This window comes from Suricata suricatta, chromosome 9 (genome assembly GCF_006229205.1).
Source record: "Suricata suricatta isolate VVHF042 chromosome 9, meerkat_22Aug2017_6uvM2_HiC, whole genome shotgun sequence".
Lineage (NCBI taxonomy): Eukaryota > Metazoa > Chordata > Mammalia > Carnivora > Herpestidae > Suricata > Suricata suricatta.
Window position 1 is genome coordinate 64,732,288 of NC_043708.1, and position 18,629 is coordinate 64,750,916.

Sequence of the window (18,629 nt, forward strand, 5' to 3'; positions counted from 1 at the left end):
TTTGTTTGCAATTATCATTGTTTGGTATTTATCTTTCTAGTTTTCCTAACTACAAATTCCATAAGGCCAGAAACCGTATCAGTCTTCTTCAATTCTGTGCTCCTAACTTCTGATCCTGTGCTTGGTCCTTTGTCATTTCTCACTAAGTATTTATTGAACACATAAATAACTTCTTCCAGGTTGGTACATTTTGATATACCATAGCATAATAATTCTCCTATAGGTGAATAATGATTTCTAACTTTTTCTATAGCAAATGATACCTCATAAGATATTTTGTATATCCATCTCCATGTATTCATGCTATAATTTCTGTGAGAGTGAATTACTGAGGTAGGAATGCTGAATTATGTCAGAGATATAGGCATTTAAGATACTGATCTTTGGAAATCAGAATCTTAACACTTATTAGGTTTTTCATGACTGCTCCTTCCTTACTCAGGCATTGAGGTATTTATTTTTTTTAATTTTTAATGTTTATTTATTTCTGAGAGACAGAGAGAGATAAAGCATCAGTAGAGGGAGCAGAGAGAGAGAAAGACACAGAATCTGGAGCAGGCTCCAGCCTCTGAGCTGTCAGCATAGAGTCCAATGTGGGGCTTGAACACCCGAGCAGTGAGATCACAACCTGAACTGAAGTCAGACACTTAACCAACTGAGCCACCCAGGCACCCCTTAAGGTATTTGTTTTTAAATAAAGTTATTTATTTATTATTTATTTTAGTACCAATGGGGTATGTTTCAAAATGTGGGCAGTGATTTGTCTTTGGGACTTCCACTACAGTCTTTTAGTACCAACTCTCATTCAGTTGTCTTCTCCAGAAGACTTTGTCTCCTCCCCACATTCTTTCCAAGTGCTGGCTCTGTTTTTAGCTCTGGAAATGGCAGCGGGCTGACAATGCTATTACTGCTGCTTTAGATATCACTCTGCAATTGACTCTTCCCTGTCTGCATTTTATTTTATTTATTTTAATTATTTTAGTATTTATTTCTTATTGAGACAGAGAGAAACAGAGCATGAGTAGGGGAGGGGCACAGAGAGAGAGGGAGACACAGAATCCAAAGCTGGCGTCAGGTCCTGAGCTGTCAGCACAGAGCCTGACATGGGGCTTGAACCCACAAACCGTGGGATCATGACCTGAGCCGAAGTTGGACACTTAACTGACTGAGCCACCCAGGCGCCCCTGCATTTTATTTGCTATGATCAATATCCTCTTTGCCTGTTTTGGCACTGGAAATATTTGTTTCATCCTTTTCTGATGGAAAAAGTTGCCTGTTGCTAGAAGCTTGAACTGAACACACTATCTCAATTTTAAGCCCTTTGAGAAGAATCAGGACTCTCTCTGGCACTTCAAATAAACTGAAAACATTTAAGTCTGTGCTAGAACTCGCATTGTGATACTTCTGTATTCTTCTTCCTATTCAACACTGTTCTTTGTTTTCCTGAAATCCTGCTTTTTACACAAATATCCACTCTTCCTTTAGGTATAAATCAAAACATTCCCTGATTTCCCCCAGATATGCCAAAGCAGTCTTTCTTATAGACAATTGGTAATTATCAGCATCAATAGGATTTATATGTTTTATTATGATTGCCTCTTCTCATGTGTCTTTACCTGCCCTCTGAAGATAGGAAGCAAGTGGTTCAAGGCATCTAGTTGTGCACACAAAGAGATTTGTGTTTGAATCGATTTTTGCTGCTTTCTAGCTGTGTGAACTTGGGCATGCCACTTAGCTTCAGTTGCCTCATCTATGAAAACAGAATGATTTAAAAAAAAAAAACCTTAACAATGTTGCTGTGAAGAATCCATAAGGTAATTCTTACTATCTGCTTAGAACGGTGACTGGAATATTTTATGTGTGCATTAAACACCAGCTCTTGTGGCAGCAATGAAAATGTACATTTTTAATTACAAATTTTTTACTTTTATTTATTATTGAGAGAGAGAGACAGAGCATGAACGGGGTAGGGGCAGAGAGAGAAGGAGACACAGAATCCAAAGCAAACTCCAGGGTCTGAGCAAGCTGTCAACACAGAGCCTGACGTGAACGGTGAGATCATGACCCGAGCCGAAGTCAGTTGCTCAACCGACTGAGCCACCCAGGTGCCCCGAAAATGTACATTTTAGATTGAAGACTATAGAGCATCACTGACTCAAAGCCTCAGCTGCTGTGCTCTGAAATGCACTTGTGTTTGCCCTGATGCTGCATCTCTCAGAGCCTATTCTTAACCGATGAGAAATATGGAAGGAACACTAAGACAGGCCCATTCTTGGGAAACATGGGAGTACTCCAACTTTATCTCCAGGACACCCACCACCTTGATGAACTGCCTTAGAATTCTACTGTGGTCTAAAGTTTTACTCAACACACTTCCTTCCTTCCCTCCCATTCTCCTTCAGAAGTGTCAGATCTGCGTCACAGTCTGATGTTTTTTCTAGACTCTTCTGGTTCCTTTTTTTATGTCCACTTACTGGCTTTTTGTGTGCCTAATTCTGCCTTGTCATTGGCTTCTCGGACGACCTGGACTCGCATAAGTGGTTCTGAAAGAGATTTGAGAAACTATGGCTGTGGTAGGTTGAAGATTTGAAATTAGCTCACCTACAGCCTGGTGAGTCCAGACGCTATTCTGGTTGGTAGATGGGACATGAGTAAGTTCTGGCACAAGCTAGTCTTTGCTAAGTGTGTCACCAGTGGTGATCTGGGAAAATGTCCCTGGAAGGAAATGCTCTGGCAAGTGCAGTAATGCAGGCGTTTGAAAGATATGATGGAAACAATGCCAATAAGACAGAATTGGCTGGTTATTGGTAAGTCACATAGGTGCCTTGCAGAAAGGTAATGATAGACTAAGAACAATAAATGACTAAGCATGATGACGAAGCGCCTTCATGGTAACTTATAAAGAAGGCCCTTATTTTCTGTAGTGGAAAAGCAGATATATGGAGCAGCAGCAGGAGGATGCCATTATTAGGGTTGCAGAGTTCCAGAGAAATCTGAATACTCAGCCAGTACAGGTCTGAGCCTTGTGGGGGAAAACCTAGCACTGTGAAAATGAAATGGAGAATATGGTTTATTTCTTGTGATGATATTGATTCTTTAGAACCCATAGACTCTTTGGGCTTGTAAGTGGTCTCCCTTCCCTAATAACAGCTATGACTTCCCTGTATGATACTGAAGTCTGTCCTCCACAGGCTAACAGGTGCCTCCCTCAGGGACTATCCTCACCTTCTGTCTTGGCTGCTGAGGTGCTAACTAGGACTAAATCTCTGTATAACCCAGCTGGGCCTCATAAAGGAGGGAAAAAGACAAAAGATATGCAAAAATTCATTAGCATGTATCAACAGGAGCCAGGGGAATACATCAGGGATCAAGAGGGCCAGAATGTACAACTAGATAGGAAGAATTTATTGATTTGGGAGCATTCTTGGAATACAGAATTAAAATCATAATATCCAGATGAGTAGCCCAAACTTGTTATTGCTAAAGTGATCCTCAGAAACTGTCCATTTAGCAAAGTGGAAAGAAATCCTGAGTTACCTTGGAAGATGATGAAAAAAGGAAAAAGGGTCTGAGGGAATTGGGCATCCTGGGACAAATGTCTTACGTAAAGATGGAAGACCTATTAGAGGACTGTGTTCCTCAAAATGGTTCAGAGGAAATACCATTCATTCAAGGCCATAAGGAATATACCAGTAAGAAAGGCATCAAGAACATGAAGAAATTCAATGATAGCTTTCCTCCTCAGTCCAAACTGACTACTGGGGATACAGTCACAGCAGCGGGCTCATTAATATCTTTGGAAAGATGGGGCCCAAAGAAATAGCCCTGTGGTGGTATCATGGCACCCCCATTTAGAGCACAGGCCTTCAGGAAGTCCTGGACAATATCTTGTTCCCAGTATAATCACTGGGTCTGTGGATCCACTCCATGGTCATTCCCACTTACCAAGGGTATATATTTGAAATTGATATACTGGGCAGTTGGAACAAAACCCACACTGGGTTCTTGATAAAAGCCACCATGATAGGCGTTGGAGGGAGATTAGTGCCACTATTAAAGTTCTAACCATTGCACTTATGGTAGTCTTTATCGTGTTTCTGTTTCTTTTGCCATATTTACCTGATTAGATTTCTTTTTATATTCTGTTTAGTTTGGGATTATAGAAACTCCATCTTGCAGAGTAACTGTAGACTAATGCAGGCTTTTTTTTTTTTTGATAGACTAATGCTGGCTTAACCAAGTGGTAGTCTTGGTCATGGTTTCTATGGCTTATGTGGTATTGCTGTTGCAAGCAGATAATATTTTAAGTACATGGCATGTGGTTTGTAATTTGACATATTCATTCCTCTTTATTCCACTTAGAAAAGTAGATCAGAAACAGTTGCCTTTAGGGTACATTAACTTTCCTGCTTCTGTCCGAATATAGTCCAAAGAAATCTGAAATGCATTGGCCATCACACAGAATGTCACAGAGATAGATGCATTACAGAAATGACATGCTTATTGTACAGGATGAGTGAAAGGTGGCTAGAATGCTGGTGAATTTGGTAAGACACTTATACTCCAAGGATGGGAAATAATCTGTTGTCCATTTCAAGGATCTGCTACTTCTGTAAAATTCATGGGTACACTCGTCAGCAGTATGCTGGGATATCTCCTCCAAAGTAAAAGATAAATTGCTGCATCTTGCATCCCCTACTCAAAGAAAACAAAGTAACTTGGTAGGTATTGTTTTGGCTTCTGGATGTAGCACATCCCACTCCTAAGAATACTGCGTTAGTGCAACGTGAGTTCCATGGAGGCTGCCAGCTCTAGGTTGAGCTGGGATCGGACAGTAGCTCTGACTGAGTTCCAGGCTGCGGTCCTTCAGCCTGGCCACATGGACCATATGATCCGGCAGACTCTAAGATATTCAGGTGTCAGTGTTGGGAAAAGAAGCAGTATAGAGATTATGACAAGGCCCAGTGGGAGAATTCAGTTGATGGCTAGAGGAATATGGAACACCATCCATCTATAGCAGAGATTATACAGTCTTTGTGAAATAGCTCTTAACATGTTACTGGTCCTTAGCTGAGATCCAATGCTTGCCTTTTTTTTGACACTAATTTTCAAAATATATTCTTTATTTAAGCTTATTTATTTATTCATTTATTTATTTTGAGAAAGAGAGAGAGACAGAGAGGGAGAGAGACCAACCATCCCAAACTGGCTCTGCATTGTCAGCACAGAGCTTGACATGGAGCTTGAAGTCACAAACGATGAGATCATGACCTGAGCCGAAATCAAGAGTTGGGTGCTTAACTCACCCGAGCCAACCAGGCACCCTGGAATGCTGGACTTTTGAGCAACCACCAAATGACCAGGTGTCTGGAAACATCCACTATAAGCTAGATTTGATCAGAAGTGCCAAGCAGCACTTATTCTAAGACGAGGACGAGACCTTCCGAGTGAGCCCAAGCAGGACCAGATGTACAAGTGAGCTCATGAGTAAGTAGCCATGTACTCCCATGCAACCCACTGTGGTTGGTTGTACCAGCACTCCTTTCCCAGTTCACATCTCTGTGAGCCTTTGTACAAATCACAGGCATAGGAAACAGTCTGACCTTGGCACATTGTAGTGTCTTATAGATAGTGAGTGAATGCAAGGATTTGGTTAAGCTTCTGCCTTTGTGTGGGTTCATAATTATCATTCCTATTCTATAGATGAAGAAATGGAGGCCAAGTGACGTAAAATTCATTACATATAAGACATGAATAAGGGACTGGAAAACAGATGTCCTCCCTCATGCTATAATATGCTTTCTATGACACCATCCTGTTTTTCATGTTTACCACAGGACGCTATCTTCGTTTTGGAAGGAGAATCAGCTTCATTATTAGAAATTAAATTATAACACAGTTAATGTTCCACATTTAAAATATTTAAAGTGCCGTGCCCCATTTGCTAACCTAAAAACTGGTATCCACATATGTTGAGTCACTTTTTTTCAATTACTTGCAAAAATGGATAGAGATTGGGAGGGGCTGTGAATTTATGCATACTAATGAAACCTTAAAATAAAATGTTTCCATGTGCAACTTCCAGTCTTGTTGGATAACTTTACTTGATTGAAAATTACTTGAGAAAGATGAAATCATAAATTACCTTAAATTTACTGAAAGCCTGTGAACACCTATATTAGGTGTGAAGCTGATGAAGTCTCATCTTGAATGAAAATAAGTTGAGAAATATCTCCTGAAAGGAGGCTGACAGTGTTAGCTCTACTGGGTCCAATACTGAGCAACACTGCCAGTATATTTCTGCTATCATTCCATTGCTAAAGTTCCAGTTAGTATTCATAATTTCCCCTGCTATCATTCATATTTCCTTTTGTGCATATTTCCTTTTGTGCATACTACTGATGACTCATTCATTCATTTATTCCTTCATTCAACAAAGCTTTATCTTACTATATGTTAGGCACCATGATCTTGTAGAATTGTTTCTTCATACATTAGTGGTAAATAACATATTGCTACATTACGACAAGGTAGCATTTTGCAGATGAAACAAAGCAAGAGATAAGTAGTAACTTCTTCAGTGTCACACAGAAGGCGTATGAAGGATTTGAGTTTCAGACCAGGAAGGGTCGTTCTGGAGCCTGTGCTTTTAAGCATGATATTTCTCACAAAATTCATAGTGTTGTATCCCTTCTCTGATTTAAGGCATCCCTGGTATATTTCTATGGGAAACATATTGAATTCTGTCAGGAAAGTAAAACATAATGGTAAAAATTAGGAAAGTCTTTGGGAGTCCATTACACATTTTTGTGGTACTGTGGCAATTTATCTTTATACTTAGTCATAAATTATGGTAATACAGTTTAGATGAAAATATGAATGGAAGGTGGCAAGGCTTTTAGGGAAAGATGTCAATATAATGCAATTGGAGTTGTATTTGTAAGACTTTTTTGCTATCAATAAAATGTGGGTAATGATAAGCTCATTTTGAAATTCTTCAGGAATATAGATATAGTATGTCTAAGTTTTATGCTTAGCAATAAAACAGACCAGTTGCCTAATACTCCAAGAACGTGATGACTGAGGTTGACTTGAGAGATCTACTGGATAGGACTCTACCATGATTTTGTAATGGTGAGCCCTTTCTCCTTAAGGTCATTGTAGTTTTATCACAGTAGTACTTTTAAAATATGTGATATGTTTTGATGGATACAAGGCTTTATATACTAGAAGTTAAAATCTTAAAATGATTGAGGTGAAAGAGACCTTGGAGTGCATGCAGTTAAGAATAGCCAGATACTTTCTTTTTTCTTTTAAGGGCAGAAGTAATTCCATAGTCCACGCCAGTAAGAAGTTTTTACTGTTTTCTAATCACTATATTGGGTGTTCTTGTAACCTATAACATTCTTTGAAATTAATTCAATAAACTGATTTTGCTAAAGTAAAAAATAAACAAAAAGTCTGTCACAATTTGGACATCCTGGACTAGGAATCCTATATTATTTCCAACTGGTCCTGGGGTTTTGTTTCCCAGTTGTGTGCATTCAATGGCCATCTGCTTTCATGGCACCGTGACAGCTCACACTTTTGTTGAAGCCCTGACTTGCTTAGCTAAACAGGGGTTTCAAGTTGATATTCAAATAAAAATCTTTTCTACTGAGCTCTGATCTATTAAATTCGATCCTCCATTCATTTTATACTCAGTTACAATATAGCACTTTAAAGCTCATCTGTAATTCAATTTATCCACAAGACCACGTTTTCATTAAATAAACTTTTATTTTATTTTTATTTATTTATTTTGGTGGATGTATATTCTTTATTGATTTTTAAATAAGAATATAATGTTTTTGTGTTATGATCTTTGTAGCCTTAACTTCTTATGTATTCAATATTAACATTGCTGCCACAGCTTTTTTGGATTCCATTTGATTTTCAGCCTTCCATGCCTTTTTGTTTTTAAATAGTTTATTGTCAAATTGGTTTCCATATAACACCAAGTGCTCTTTCCCACAAGTGCCCTCCTCCATTACCACCACCTCTTTTCCTCCCTCCCCCTTCCCCTTCAACCCTGGGTTCGGGTAGTATTCAATAGTCTCTCAGGATTTGCATCCCTTTCTCTCCCCAACTCTCTTTCCCCCTGGTCCTCCATTAGGTTTCTCCTGTTCTCCTATTTAGACCTATGAGTGCAAACATATGGTATCTGTCCTTCTCTGCCTGACTTATTTCGCTTAGCATGACACCCTCGAGGTCCATTCACTTTCCTACAAATGGCCAGATTTCATTCTTTCTCATTGCCATGTAGTACTCCATTGTATACATATACCACATCTTGTTGATCCACTCATCAGGTGATGGACATTTAGGCTATTTCCATGATTTGGCTATTGTTGACAGTGCTGCTTTGAATATTGGGGTACATGTGCTCCTATGCATCAGCACTTCTGTATCCCCTGGGTAAATCCCTAGCAGTGCTATTGCTGGGTCATAAGGAAATTCTATGGGTAGTTTTTTGAGGAACCTCCACACTGTTTTCCAGAGCAGCTGTACCAGTTTCCATTCCCACCAGCAGTGTAGGAGGGTGCCCGTCTCTCCACACCCTCGCCAGTAACTATAGTCTCTTGCTTTGTTCATTTTAGCCACTCTAACTGGCATGAGGTGGTATCTCAGTGTGGTTTTCATTTGTGTTTTCCTGATGATGAGTGATGTTGAGCATCGTTTCATAGGCCTGTAGGCCATCTGGATGTCTTCTTTGGAGAAGTGTCTGTCTATGTCTTCTGCCCATTTCTTCACTGGAATATTTGTTTTTCGGGTGTGGAGTTTGGTGAGTTCCTTGTAGATTTTGGATACTAGCCCTTTATATGATATGTCATTTGCAACTATTTTTTCTTTTATTTTAGAATTGATTTAGATTTACAGAAAAGGTACAAAGACAGTACAGAGAGTTCCCATATACCTCACACCCAGTGTACCTTGTTATTAGCATCTTACAGTGGTATGGTATTTGACACAATTAATAAACCAATATTGATACATCAGTAATAACTGAAGTCTAGACTTTATTCATATTGGCTTACATTTTACATAATATCTTTTTCTCTTCCAGGATCCTTACATTTAATTGTCAAATCTCCTTGGACTCTTCTTGACTGTTACTATTTCCCAGACTTTCTTTGATTTTGGTGACCTTGAGGGTTATAAGAGTGCTGGTCAGGTATTTTGTAGAAAGTCACTTAGATAGGACTTGTCTGATTGTATTGTAATTAACCTGGGATTTTAAGAGGGAGATCATAGACGTAAAGTGCCCTTTTTTAACAATATGATTTGTTACTGGGTATGGTGTCGCTGATCACTTGGGTTAGGTAGTATTGGTAAATTTTCTGTACTGGATAGTTAGCTTTTTAAAAATCCCTAGTTTATGGGACCCCAGGGTGGCTGAGTCTGTTAAGCATCTAACTTCATGTCAGTTCATGATCATGAGTTCAAGCCCTGTATCCAGCTCTATGCTGACAGCTCAGAACCTAGAACCTGCTTTGGATTCTGTGTCTCCCTCTCTCTCTGCCCTTCCCCTGCTCACTCTGTCTCTCTCCCTCTCAAAAACAAATATTTAAAAAATTAAAAACAATCCCCTGTTCTGTATTCTTTGAAGAAAGTCATATTGGGAAGCCAAGATTTAAGAAGTAGAGAGTTATCCTCCACTTCAGTGAGGAGGAAGTGTCTACATAATTTATTTGGCTTTTTTTTTTTGAAGTGGGGATTTGTCTACTATCTATCTTTTATTTATTCAATTATTTATATTTATGGATTCATGAATATTTATTTTAGATTTTGATCTAAAATTCAATACTATTTTACTTATTTTTTGTTCAAATTGTGCCAGTTTGGCCTTTGGGAATTCTCCCAGTTGGCTCCTATGTCCCTTTGATATACCCCCATTTTGTATGTGTGCATGTCAGTTAACACTTCCTTACTTTCTGGCAGAAGCATACACCCTAGCCTCATTTTGTAGATTTCCTACCCCATGCTAGAATCAGCCATTTTTTCAAGCAACCCTGGTTCCTTTCATGGTGTTACAAACCAAGTGGGTACTAGTTATACTTATCGCTACATTGCTTTTAGGCCCTTTCAGCTGACAGTGAAGAAAAAAATATATCAAATAACCTGGTGTGTGTGTGTGTGTGTGTGTGTGTGTGTGTGTGTGTGTGTTTATTCATGCACATTCTATATATATTTATATCAATCTCTATATCTATACCCCCTCACTATATCTATGTATGTGTATGTGCACATATACATATAAAATAGAAAATTTCTCTCTCTATCCATGTATATATAGGAATATGTGTGTGTCTGTATGTATGTATGTATCTATCTATCTATATGTTAAGTTCAAATTGAGATCTCTAACTCTCATACACTACCACATGAATCATTCTAGCCTTTTCTTGCTCGTTTATAATTTCTCATCGCAATAGAGAGAAACCCGGCTCCTACCACCCAGCACCCCTTTACTTAGTTAGTCAGCTCTAGAATACATGTATAGTGGTTTCAGAATTGTTAAACTGAGCTACAATATGGTATTTATGCACACTTTTGTTTGTGTTTGGTGTTAGAGTCCACTCATTTCTAGTTCTTTAGATCAGCATTTTCCCCTTTCTACCTTTAGTGAGATTATTTCATATGTTTGCAATGTAGTTAGATTTTTTTTTCACACTCTGTGAGCTCCTGACTTCCTATTTTTTTTTATTTTTATTAAATTTCACTCTTTTTGCCTTAAATGCCTATGTATTTGACAAACGTGCAGTATCATATATCCCCTGTTACAGTATCATAGATGCGGGCGGGTGTAAATTACAGAGCTCTATACTTCTCCACCATTTTGCCCCCCTCCACAGTATCATAAAGAATATTTTCCTAATCCTTAAATTTCTCTCTGCTTCACGTAATCAACCCTTCACTATTCCCCAAGACTACTTTTCAAATTACACTCTACCCAACCATCATTTTTCTCTTGAAATATTTTACATAGAAAGGTGATCTATGGGTCTCAATTTCTAGTATGTCTGTGTATGTGTGTCTTTGTGCATGGGTGTGAAGTGTATCAATGTCTAGTTCCTTGTTTGATTATGTAAATATGCATATTCATGTAAAAATGAACTAACTTTTGCCCTAATAAGAAGCCAAGCAGGGTTTACTGTGTAATATATAACCAGACTAACCTCTTATTTCATCTTCTTTTCATTTTAGTGTCATGGGATATAATATGAGAATTGGGTATATTGCACCATCTCATTCAATTAATCTATATTAAAGCCATATAAGTTGAGAGAAATCAGTGACCCTTTATAACCAAATGGTTAGTTCTAGATGTTTATTAGATGGCTAATAGCAAAAAACATACAGAAAATGAAAGAACAAAGCCTATTTGTTTATATAGACACCTACATCAAATTTTCTTTGTATTCTAATTTTGCTTTCCAAATATAACTTTTGAAACTTGAATCTCATTTATTTTTTGCACTGCTTTTTTTTAAACTGCCACCAGGAAAATATGTCTGTTTATCGTAGAACAAATACAGTTTGCTTAAAACATTTTAAAAACATGCAAAAGTTCATGTTTTATAATGATATTAGGGTTTCTTTAGGTAGGAGTTCTGCATTTCAGAGGATCCATATGTGATACAAACAGTGAACAATTGGGAACACTAGCTGATAATGATATGATCATTTTTGGCAGTCTCTTTATGTAAGTTCTGGCAGAAGTATAGTAATACATTAGTCATTTTCACAGAGAAGATACTGGTCCATGCCAGTCTCTTATTTGGGGTGCCATCTGCACCTTTTTTTGTCAGTAAATTCAAAAAGAAAATGTATCCATTGATGGATACCATTTCTATTTTTTAATCATTGTTTGAAATAAACTATACCATTCTTAGAGGATAACAAGTACTACACATAACTAAAATTGCTTCTGGCCATCCTTTATTAACTAGAATTCCTGTCTCAAAATTACTCCATTAAGTTTTAACACTTCCATTTAATTTAAATTGTTCACAATTTACTATCTCTTGAGCTCTTGGTTAAACATACAAGGAGACAATGAGTTCTGCTTTTTGCTTCATTAGTCATGAAGCAACTCACTTGACCCATATTGTTTCAGTTCCTTCATCTGCAAATGTGGTAATAAGGATGCATAGTATTTGAAAAGATAGGCTATATTTCTATTAAGGTTAGTAACAAAGTTGATCTAAACCTGAAAGTTACTGATAATATTATAAAGGCAGGCATTTCAAAGTTTGCTGACTTATTTTAACTAAAATGCACAGCTTAATAATATAAATTATACACAGTTAATAAACTTTTTGGAGACAATGTCGTATTTTACTCATGTTTTGAATATAGTAAACACTAGGTAATTGTGATGAATTGAAGCATGGATGGACTTGCTATAATGACTTAGAGAAGGTTCTGAAATAGTCAAGGAGGAAAGTGTAAAAAAAGGGTTTAGAAAAATGGTTTCTTACCATTATTATTTTGGAAGAGTAAGAAGAAGAAACTATTACTTAGTCCCAGCTTAACTTGAAGAATTTTATACCTTTGCTAAATTGGCTAGAAGTTATAACAAAGAAAATGTCATTCAAAATAATGAGTATCACATAACTACTATGTAAATAGAGTTGAATTTTCCAAACTATACAAGTAACTAAAAAGAAACCTCATTTATTAATGATAACTAAAATCTACTGAAAGTTTGCTTTGGGCAAGGCATGTTAAATATTTAAGTTCTATTATCTCATTTAATCTCCAGATAATTCTTTGAAATAAATACAATTTTTAGTTTATTTTACCAATGGGTAAACCAAGTTTTGAAAAGTTTTTGTACAATTATCTACTTTTCAGTGAATGATCCTAAGAGATACATTTCATTTATATTTTAGGGCCCTGAGTTTAAATGTAGCTTGCTAATATGTATAAAAATCCTTGTTTTGTTGCTTAAATTTACCAGTGAAAGGCCATTTTGCCAGTGATTAAGAATAAATAAAATTTTGAGAAATATTAATATCCTTTGAACTAACTACAACTGAAAAACATCTTTAATATTTTAGGTCATAACAGCATGGTATCTTTAATCTTGTATTTAAGATCTAGTACCTCACTTAAAGGTGTCTTTCTGACTGTGACTTCTCTAGGTATCTTAGGTGGCAACCTGCTATCTCCAGTCCCTAGAATAAACTAATGAGAAAGAAATTTATTAGAGTTGGTTGTCCACATGCTTGAAGAGTAATTGTTTCTGTAGCCACCTATATTAATAGGTGTTTCTTAAGTCTGTTCAATTAATGGCCCCAGAACACTCTAGGTTTGGTATGAAATCTCACAATGGATTCATTTTAGTTATATCCTGTACAGTCATTTTAGTGCATTTTAGTACATGTGGCTCTGTAGATGGCAAACAGCAATATTGTTGGGTAGGCCGCTGAGCAGGATGGTTTTCTTCTATACAATTGATACCAAATTATTGGTTATTTATTGAAGGCAGATACGTTTTCAAAAATAAGACAAAATATAAAACCAAGATGGGTGAGTAGAAGCAAAGCAATTATATGTAACTAATTCCTTTCCAAGTTTTGTATTTTGGATGCTATAAAATATTGGAAAAAGTCTCTCCAATACCATTTTATTTGAGTCAAAAGAGTACCCAAGACTTTGAGAAGAATTTGAGAAGGTCAGGATTAACAGACAAATGGAAGCAAATATCCTTCCCAGTTCCACATCGCAGAGTACTAACCACTATACAATCACGGCCCTTCCCGGTTCCAAAAATGAGGCTAATAGGAGTGGAAAAGCCTTGATATCTTCAAAATTAGACTGGACCCTGGGTAAATACTAGCATAGTTATCAACAAATACCCCTGTGTAATTATATTTCTAAAATAGATAGATAGATAGATAGATAGATAGATAGATAGATAGATAGATGATACATCGATATAGATATATATTTAACTATAGGTAAACCCCCAAAGGCTCTGCCTGATCCTAGAGACATTTTACACGTAGGGTTTACTCCTTATTAAGTCAGAGACAGGTAATAGCAGTATTTCCTCCTCTGAAAATATCCTGGTACATTCCTTACTAGGCCCAATGATATGAGTAAATAGTTGCCTGGCCCTCGAAGTTATGCCTTCATTCTGTCATGGCCTCTTCTACCAAGTGGATTTTCAGTTGTTTAGAGTCATGTAGAGATATACACATAGGGATGCTTCAAATGCACTTTATCTTGATTTGCCAAAAATTTCAGAGTTAAACCTTAAAGCCCTTCCCTTCCCTTCTGAAATTCAAAGCCACAACAATTAACGTAATTGTTATATATGTTATAATCGTATAGTAAAATTATCATACTCAATATCAGCCACATTATAAGCTTAACAAATAATAAGTATTCCTAAATTTTTGTAAGGTATTATTCTGTGACTTCATACCCAAGTAAGCCACTCTAATTTTTAAGGTTTATTTATTTTAAGAGAGAGAGAGAGAGAGAGAGAGAGAGAGAGAGAGAGAGAGAGAGAGAGAATCTCAGCAGGCTCTTTGCTGATCAAGGGCTCTATCTCACAATTGTTAGATCATGAGTTGAAATCCAGAGTTTGACCCTTAACTGATTGCACCACCAAGGCACCCCAGTCACTCCAATTTTTTAAAGCTATTTGTTTGGATTCTAAAATTTTCCACTGATAGCTTCTCAAAATTGCCATATTGTAAACACAAGGAGGAACACGAACATTTTCTTCTAAGCATTGAAGATGAGCAAACATGTATCTAAAAATGTACTACCTTATAATCAAAGATCATTCTAAATTTCCCTCTTTAGTAGGTACCTTTATCACTTGTCTAGTGTTTAAATTCCACAAACTCTATACCCCTTCTTCCATTCATATCTCCCTGCAGTTTTCCTGCAGCCCTGGAGAAAAGTCAATGCCTTTCCACTGATTTTCATTTGGAATTTTTTTTTGAAATGCCTAAGAGTTATCTAGTTGTTTAATTGTCAAGTTGACAAAGTGAGGTTTTCCTGTCATGAAAAAGCCTGTGTAATATCAAGTACTTACCTGTCTTCTCAAATATCTATGCCACCCAATTTATTTAACCATCTTCTGGCTTTTGAGCTATATTTCCACCATCACATATCTCTTCAGTCCTGATGACACAAAAACACAAGGAAGCCAAAGATATAGCAGAGAAGACTAAGCTTTCAGAAGTACAAGCAATCCTAGGAGACCTTACTTTGATGTTTTGACAAGCTGTCTTCCCACGAGAGACAAATTAAATAGAAGGAGGATAGAAAGAACAAAAAAATTAAGTAAAAAAAAGGAGAGGAACTTAATAGGCTTCATATTTGTACTCTAAAAGTAATGTTTCATGAAATAAGTTTTTTCCAAGTGTATTTCTTCATTACTTAAATCAATAATAAAAATATTTTATTATATCAAAGTCCAACCTACTCTACTTTCTGTTCACTTTAAAGTATATAATGATTAGATGTTGCATGCAAATAATTTTAGAGGAAAATGATGTTTGAAAAAATTCAAAGGACAAATCTAAATCTTATTCCGTACCTTTGAAAATCCCAAAGATGTTCAATAAAGATGTTTTGCTAATGCAATAATAGAATGCCCAACTTTTCATCAATAAAATGTCTAAGTTCCATATGATATTATTGATTAAATTGTAATCAAACCTGTCATTGTTTAAAATAATTTTCTATGGTCTGTATACATTTCATAAATACTTAATGTGATTTTTCAAGACTGAGGCTAGTTGGTTTTAGCTTATATGACTCATGTTTTCAGTGATTATTTTTATTAATATGGAATGCTTTACAAATTTGTGTGTCATCCTTGCACAGGGGCTGTGGTAGTCTTCTCTGTATCATTCCAATTTTAGTATATGTGCTGCTGAAGTGAGCACTTTCATTGATAATTTTGAACACTTAAATTGAAACTCAGAGGACTTTTTCAATCTTTTTCAATGCACACAAATGTGAGTCAAAATAAAATGATATTGGGAATTATGAAGGTTTGGTACATGAAGTAATGATGATCAATACTGAGTTATAAAAATTCAAACTACACTTTGTGCAACTATGTAGTAGCTAAAGTTTGAGAATTTGAGTACCTACACAGTTAGAGAGTACCAGTGAACACCTCTGCAGATGTCTGTTATAACAACAGGACAACCAACATGCTATATGATAGAAAAAAGCAAAGTGAAGTGAAGTACTGACTATACGTGGTGCTTAACTTTATTGTCAAGAGAGTACTATTTCTCAACGTCTGTATCTGACAAAGGCATATTATTTTGTCATAATCAAGTTCATGAGCTGTCTTGTGGCTGCCAGTTAAGGCCTGCCATTTATCTAAAAGTGGAAGCCTTAAAAATGTTAATTAGGTTATAGCCTGATCAACATTGAAGTACCTTTGATTTAGAAGTTTCCATCATTTTCTTTGAAATGCTCTAACATATTCATACAAAAAACAGACATAGAATTGTGACAGTGTCAAAAGTCAACCTGCTACACAAACTCCTTTGAAATCAACTGTGTAATCACATATGTCTAAATGAAAACCTAGTGATTATCTCTTTGGAAATATTTCTAAAATATCACCAAAGAGGGAACTTGCCCTTCCATCATAGAAATCTATTTCCTGCAAGTATATGTTCTCTTAGCTGAAAATACAATGTACTATTGGCCTCATATTTAGGCAGAGTAAGTCCTATTTGTGATAGTTTGGTAGCACCTGCATGGCTATGATGTTTCTTCCTCTTAAACAATTAAAATTCTTCATACTGAAATTCATTACTGGACTTCAGTTCTTGCATATGAAACCATCTTGGGAGAGGTAACACATTAGCCTGCTTTTGTCATCAATTGTTAGTGTGAATGCATTTATCAGGTCTTTCTTCACCAGCATTTTAGACAGGACCTCTGAGAAGATAGGTTTAGAGAAAGTATAACTACTTTAGAGAAGTACAAAACAGACTAGAAGGGGAATGTTAAGGTTCCAAAACAAAGACAGAATAATATAAACTTTTGCCTATAAGTTCCTTTCATTTTGGTAATCGATAGCAACATCCTTGGTAAGAAAGTAATGACAGACCAGCTGTTGACAGACTATTTTCCTATAATCCATATTAAATAAACACAAACTACTAATGCAATATGTCTTCTATATTGAGGAGGTGGGGAAATTTTTTCAATGTCTGTAAATGACCCTTTAAAAGGGAAAAAACCTCACATAAATTCACATGCATAATTTCTCTTTTCTCTCCTTTGTTGGATGACTGTCCAGGTAGGTACATTGGAAATGACTAAGAAATAAGTACTATGATTATAAAAAGAACAAACAATAAAAACCTGAGGAATAGCAATTGCTTTCTTGAGTTCCTAGGAACAATTACATGGAGTTTTCTTTTAATTTTTTTTAATGTTTATTCATTTCTGAGAGAGAGAGAGGAGAAAGGAGAGAGAGTGAGTCAGGGAGGGACAGAGAGAGGGAGACACAGAATTCAAGCAGGCTCCAGGCTCTGAGCTGACATCCTAGGCTGGAACCCATGAACTGTGAAATCAACCTTATCCGAAGTCAGAAACTTAACCAACTAAGCCACCCAGGCACCCCACAATTACATGGAGTCTTAATCAGGTCATTGGCGAATTTTTAAAAGTTTTTAATTTATTTTTTAGAGAGAAAGAAAGCAGGGCAGAAGCAGCGAGATAGCGGACAGAAGATCCAAAGTGGGCTCTGCACCAACAGCAGAGAGTCCGATATAGAGCTTGAACTCAGATCATGACTTGAGCTGAAGGCAGATGCCTAACCAATTAAACCACCCCGGTGCCCCCATTGTTAATATTTTTAAGTCAAAGTATTCTTTTTTAAAATTATTTATTTTGAGAGGAGAGAGAGAGAATAAATCCCAAGCAGACTCCACACTGTGAGCACAGGGCACAATGTGGGGCTCAAACTCACAAACAGTAAGATCACGACTTGAGCCAAAATCAGAAGTTGGACTCTCAACTGACTGAGTCACCCAGATGCTCTGTAAACAAAGTGTTCTTAAGCCTATAGAATTTCTAGTTCTATCCTTTTAAAAAGAGTAGTTGATATTCATTTTCTAAAATTTTCTATCTCCTATTCTTTTTAATTCTGTTCTGATGTCTTTCCTTATCACTCCATTGACAGTGCTCTCAGTAATGTCATTGTTGACTTCTGACCTGACACATTCAACAGATGCTTTCCAGTATTCCCTTTGTTCTACTTGATGTTGTTCATCTATCTCTTCTTGATATTTCTTCTTGTCCATTTTTTGACTCTCTTTTGGTCCCATTATCTCTTAGTGTTTTCACCACCTAAAAGTCTTCTTTATGAGCTCCTCTTCCTCCATACATTCATTTTACACGGGTGTACCTCAAAATTCCACTTTCTATTCTTCTCATTTATATAATCCTTAGATGATCACACCAACTCCTAAGATTTACCTACCATATATAATGATTGTACCTAACAATCAAGAAAATAGAGTTAGCCTTTCTGAGTCTATAGGAGAAGACTGTCTAGTGAATGGTACCGGGGACAGTGGAAA

The 18,629-nt window shown here is 36.6% G+C and overlaps 1 long non-coding RNA gene and 1 other non-coding gene across 5 annotated transcripts in view; one reads left to right on the forward strand and one right to left on the reverse strand.

The window, feature by feature from the left end:
• The window catches only part of LOC115301705, a 151,473-nt gene that overhangs the window by 90,867 nt on the left and 41,977 nt on the right, over positions 1 to 18,629 (forward strand). The gene's annotated exons all lie outside the window — the stretch shown is intronic.
• LOC115303099 lies at positions 15,853 to 15,959 on the reverse strand. Its single transcript, XR_003913815.1, has one exon. It is a non-coding gene; the product is annotated as a U6 spliceosomal RNA (small nuclear RNA).